The sequence below is a fragment of the Chelonoidis abingdonii genome, chromosome 1 (genome assembly GCF_003597395.2).
Source record: "Chelonoidis abingdonii isolate Lonesome George chromosome 1, CheloAbing_2.0, whole genome shotgun sequence".
Classification (NCBI taxonomy): domain Eukaryota; kingdom Metazoa; phylum Chordata; order Testudines; family Testudinidae; genus Chelonoidis; species Chelonoidis abingdonii.
This window is the reverse complement of record NC_133769.1, coordinates 144,485,312-144,490,808: the sequence shown is the minus strand read 5'-3', so window position 1 is coordinate 144,490,808 and position 5,497 is coordinate 144,485,312. Positions and strand designations below refer to the sequence as shown.

Below are 5,497 nucleotides of genomic sequence, written 5' to 3'. Positions count from 1 at the left end.
CAGGCACCAGCTGAGGAAGCTCGTGCTTGAGGCAGCAGATTCCAAGGGGTGGCATTCTGGCCATCCTTTTTTTTTCTTTTTTGGTTCCCTCCTCTCGCCAACCTGTAGAGGGTGGCGGTGTGGAGGAGGGGAGCACCCTGCAGCAAACTAGGCTTGGCAGCCCTTGTCCTTCCCTCCCCATCAACCAGAGTGGAGCGGAATCCTCACACCAGGCAGTGCAGCAGTCGGGGCTGCGTGGCGAGCGCCCTGCTGAAGCCCTGGCCGTCCCCCTTCTCTCTCTCTCTCCCCACCACTCCTTCCCCCTCTCCCCCCCGACTAGACTGGGCAAGCATTCCTCTGCACGTCTGCAGCATAGGGAGTCCCCCTGCACCCTAGCTCCTGCCACCCGGCAGGTTGTTGGGTTTTTTTCTGCTTTGCCACTCCGGCCGCCCCACAGGTTTTTTGTGTGTGTGCGTGGGTGTGTGTGGGGGGGGGGGGTGCGCGCTCCAGCCACCCTGCAGGTGTTTTTTTGTGTGTGTGTGCTTTGCCGCTCCAGCCGTCCCGCAGGTTTTTTTTGTTTGGTTTTTTTGTTTGTTTGTTTTTTTGCTTGGGGTGGCAAAAAAGCCAGATCCCTGTTTCTGTGCCTTCTTGGTTGCAAAGATTTGAACTGCTTCCTGTAGGTCCACAGTCTGAGCCAGCTCATGCTCTATTGAAATGGTTGCAAGGCCGACCAGCCTCTCTTGTGTCATTGTGGAGCATAGATATGTTTTTATTAACTTCAGCTTGGAGAAGCTGCGTTCTCCACTGGCAACTCTTCTAGGAAGTGTTAGAAGAAAGCGCAGAGCAACAAAAGCATTTGGAAAGAAGGTGGTCATCTTAGTTGTGCACATATATTCCAGAACAGCCTTGGGAGTTGATCCTGCTGAAATGTATCTTGAAAGGGCTTTCAGTTCATCACCTAAATCACTCACATCAATATTGAGCATATCATCATGCGTCAACACTGTCTCTAGTGCCCTGCATTGCTGGAGTAGGTCTTCTTCAGGTATAGTGAGGGGTTTTGGAATATCATACAACATCCCAAATATACTGCTGTGTTCCTTGAGCTGCATGAAACGTTCTTCAACTGACTGTATTGCACAATCTAGCTCCTGGTTAAAGAATTCAACATTGAATTGTTGTTTGGGGTCTCTTATGGGATTATCCCATGCCTCGTAATCAAAATGTCGTCTTCTTTGGTGACTCTTGTATTCTTGAATGGGTGGGAAAATAGCTTCAGTGTGAAATTCTTCTGCCAACTTCTGTGCACTCTTCAGAATGTTTTGAAATCTGTCATCTGACTGGTAAGACTAAGTATGACTTTGCTTTGTCTACTTGTTCCATTGCTCCAAATATATCAAACTGAACACCTTGGAATCAAACAGTATGTCCTGCCACAACACTAAGCCACACAGAAATTTGAAGTGATGTATGTTTCTGGTGATTCCATTTCCCCNTCACTGAGTAGGTAGATGAGACTGCCTGGAACAAATAAGAGCAGAAGAAAAGAGTACGGAGCAAATGGGCATGGGCTCAGTATAACCAATACATTTCCAGATACAAGGAGCACAAACATGTCCACAGGGAACTACAGTTCTGAGTAAAATCTTATGCAATGGACAATAATGATTCAAGAAGGATGCTGATTAATTGGAGAGGGTTTAGAAGAGAGTCAGAAGAATGATTACAGGTTTAGAAGCCATGCCTTATAATGGCTGAGTTGCTTGAACCTGTCTATTTAGCTTAACAAAGACAATGTTAAGGGGTGACCTGATTGCAGTCTACAAGTATCTACACGGTGAACAAATATTTAATAATGAGCTCTTCAATCTAGCAGAAAAAGCTGTAACACATGATCAAATGACTGAAAGTTGAATCTAGACAAATTCATACTGGAAATAAAATATGCTCTAGGAATTCGGGAGGAAGTTCCATGGTCTGTATTATACAGGAGATCAGACCAAATGATCACAATGGTTCCTTCTGGCCTTGGAATCTATGAATCTATAATTCCAGCCACTAGACCACTTATCACTGAGAAATTCCTAAATCAAAGGTTTTTAAAAAATTAAGTCAATTACCAAAGAAAAACATTGTTAAGCTGGAAATAATCTATTAGTAACTAAGGGTAAAAATCTTTATAAAAAACAGTTATCAGAAAGACTAATACTGAAAGATCAGGCAACTGAGAGTTAAGGTTGAACTTAAGACATATTATAAAGTATGAAAATGCAGTATATTAATAGATTTTAAGGACAGGAGCAACAATTATGATCATCTAGTTATTGACACCCACAATTCAGAAGTGCAGATCTACTCTGAAAACTGACTCAGGTGGAAAAAAACCTTTTTACTTGTAAACAGAACATAATGTCATTTATTTTTCAAACTGCCAGCTCTGCAAACTCAACATGGGATCTGAAAGTAAAGCTGGGTTCTTTCCTCCTGGTGAATCATCCTCAAAATTAATAGCCACATTTTATCTTCAGTAATTTCTGTAAAACTCGATTTTTCTCAGTCGACCTGTACACCTGCATTTAAGTGTTCATGTACCAACATTTTGGAATAAATTCTGCTGATAAAGCAAATGAGCAGACTCCAGTTCACACACTGTTCATGTTGATTCTGCAGAATTAACAGGAGTAAGAAGCAATAAAACTTATTGTAGTCTATAGAAGATATGATTGACTACATAAAGTAAAACATATTTAAGGACAAAGAAGAAGAAAAACCAGAGACTCTGAGATTTGTCCTTAACAGAGAGGTTCATTTAATTAGCAACCACAAAAGCTAGCAGGCTGTACACCTAACTGTACCATGGTTGTTCTTATTCTGGCCTTCTTTATGACAATAAGGAAGATCATGAAAAGAACCATTTAAAAAATTCCTGATTAAACAAAACACCATATTGAAGTTGGTCATTCCCCAGCCTTCACTAAGATTCTCTGGTCAACAATTTTGTAAGTATTATTAGATACTGGGCAAGTATAGCTATACATACACAAAACTCCTAGGCCAAAACCATTAAAATTATAGCACTTACAAGAAAAGAGCAACGTTTAGAATGAAGTACTATTACTTAATATCAGAGACATCTATGAAATCAGTTATAAAACAGATGAAAATGTGAGTCACATTTTTGATACAATACCTACATGCTGAACAAGGGCAGCAGTTTTTCCAGTTTTAACACATCAGCATACCTAGGCTGTGTACTACTTAACGTTCTCAGCAAAGTGCTTGATCCAAAAAAAAAAAAAAAAAAAAAAATTATGAAGAAAGTACAATAGAATCAGAGAAGGGAAGACTGGAGGTTAATGTCATTTATGGGGTAGAGTTAAGGTTATTTAGGTGACAATGCTTTTTCATATTTCAAATTAGTCTTGACTCAATTTGCTGGGTTTCCAGATTATAGTTAAAAATGTTAACTATAATGTTCTCGCAAGATTTTCAGCCTGTAACTTACTGATACTTACCTGCAAATTTAACTGCAGCTCAAATTTGTACAGGAACAGGTTTCTGGATAGATCTTAAAGTAGTCTTCACTGGCAGATTAAATGACTGCTATGCATGGTTTGTAAAGCCAAGTGACATTTGGAATGAGATGTACTGCAGAAATCTAAGTATATTACACTCTGTTGGCTACACTAGTACAATGTGTTCTACAACCCCTTATTTATATAGTTTTAAAATTCTGAATTACTAGTTACTTAAAGGCTAAGTGCTTTTTGTTTAAATACTAATGGAACAGCAAATTCTATTTAGATTTTTTTAAACTGGACACAAAACTATTTCAAAAGTGTTAAAATTATGATAGTTTTTTCCAATTCCTTTAGATATTTTCTTTATTTACTGATTTCAGGTTTACTGAATTATAACAGAAAACAAAAACATTTAATAGATGGATTTTTGCAAATCTGCTGTGCAGGCTTATAGTAATTAACCTGAAAAGTGGGAATCTCAAAGGTTTCTACTAAGAGAGAGAGAGACAGGTTTGGGTTTTATATATTCTCTGTTATACATGTTGGTAATGATGTTTTAGCTCTATTAATCCCTACAGAAACCTGTCTGAGAAAATTGTTGGAATAAAAATGTACACTCTAGATAAACATTTTAATTTAGAAAAATGTAGCTAAATCATTGCAGACTATATTCCTAGTATTACTATTTTTGCTATCAGTGTACACTGGTATTATGAACCTTTTGTTGTGCGCTAAGAAATACTGTATGACACTAACAAAGAGGCTTTCAAAAGCTCCTCAACAGGCAGGAAGTGGCACAGAACTGTGGAAAGAAAATAACCATAAAAAGCAGTAAGCAGACAGAGAATAGTGTACTTCTCTGTACACAGAGATGACTCATTTTGACACACTGTACAGGTCAGAGTCTGCACAGAAAGGCTTTAGTTTCAAGTTAAATTTCCAGGAATTTACTGGCATTTGTCTTCTTTGTCTTCGCTTCCCTATCCCATCATTTAAATTCACAGTCATCATCACCAGTCTGTCAGAAGTGTAGTGTATGTTATTAGAGTTTAACTCAGAACAGAAAATCCACTGAGAAAATAGATATACTTGCAAAATTAACAATACAGGATCCAAAGTTATTAATTTACATAAATAACCCTGTCAGACAAAACCACTGGGCTCCCAAACAGCTCTACTAGTCCAAAACTACAGACTATGTTACTGCTTTGTTTAATTCCTATAAGACAAATTCTTCCCATAGTAAGCACCCAGGTCTGCCATTTAATGGCATTTCACAAGTATAACTCACTTTCCGAATGTCTCCTTTGGATTCTCTAAGATGAAAACCAAACTTCAAACATTCTCATTCCGGCTTGCATCAAAAGCTAATTAAGATACAAGGAGCCATGTAAGAAAGTTGTTTCCTCTTTTCTCTCCCACACACCCAAACAAAAAGAAAGCATCTCTTTAAAATAGATCCTGGTTACATATGTCCTTCTATGTACTGTCATCTGGGAGTCAAGTCTGCGCCTTGTAGTTTATCCCCCCTTAGATGATGACCATGCCATCGATAAAATAACATAGCATTTATTATATTAGAAGGATGATAGTATTATATCAGCAGTAGCTATGAAGATAGAGAATAAAAGTGTGTTATTAGACCTTAGTTGATTATTGCCAACCGAATAATTCAGCATCTTGAGGGAAAGTTATAAAATTTAAAACAGAGCAACCATATCTTTCTCCCTCATGTGATTCTTAATACTTTTCATCAGAGCTGACAATTTACTTGGGAAAGTGCATGTTAAGAATGAGGTTTTAAAATGTGGGATAAGTTAGTGACTTTATTGCATTATAGAAGAATTATTTTCAAAGACCAACCGAAAACAGCACGTGCAAACTCCCCCTGACCTATATCAGAGTCCTAAGGATTTCAGCTGATCCCCCAATATTTCTATGGAAGCCACAAATTAAGTGGAAGAAATTGCACCATCTAGTTGTTTAACGTTTTTCGA

The 5,497-nt window shown here is 38.3% G+C and overlaps 1 long non-coding RNA gene across 1 annotated transcript; it reads right to left on the bottom strand.

Moving 5' to 3' along the window:
- Window positions 1-1,810: 1,810 nt before the first annotated feature.
- Window positions 1,811-4,469, bottom strand: LOC142047524 (uncharacterized). The gene is made up of 2 exons (XR_012656833.1): window positions 3,495-4,469; window positions 1,811-2,643 (listed from the first exon to the last, which is right to left on the bottom strand). It is a non-coding gene; the product is annotated as an uncharacterized LOC142047524 (long non-coding RNA).
- Between the last annotated feature and the right edge of the window lie 1,028 nt (window positions 4,470-5,497).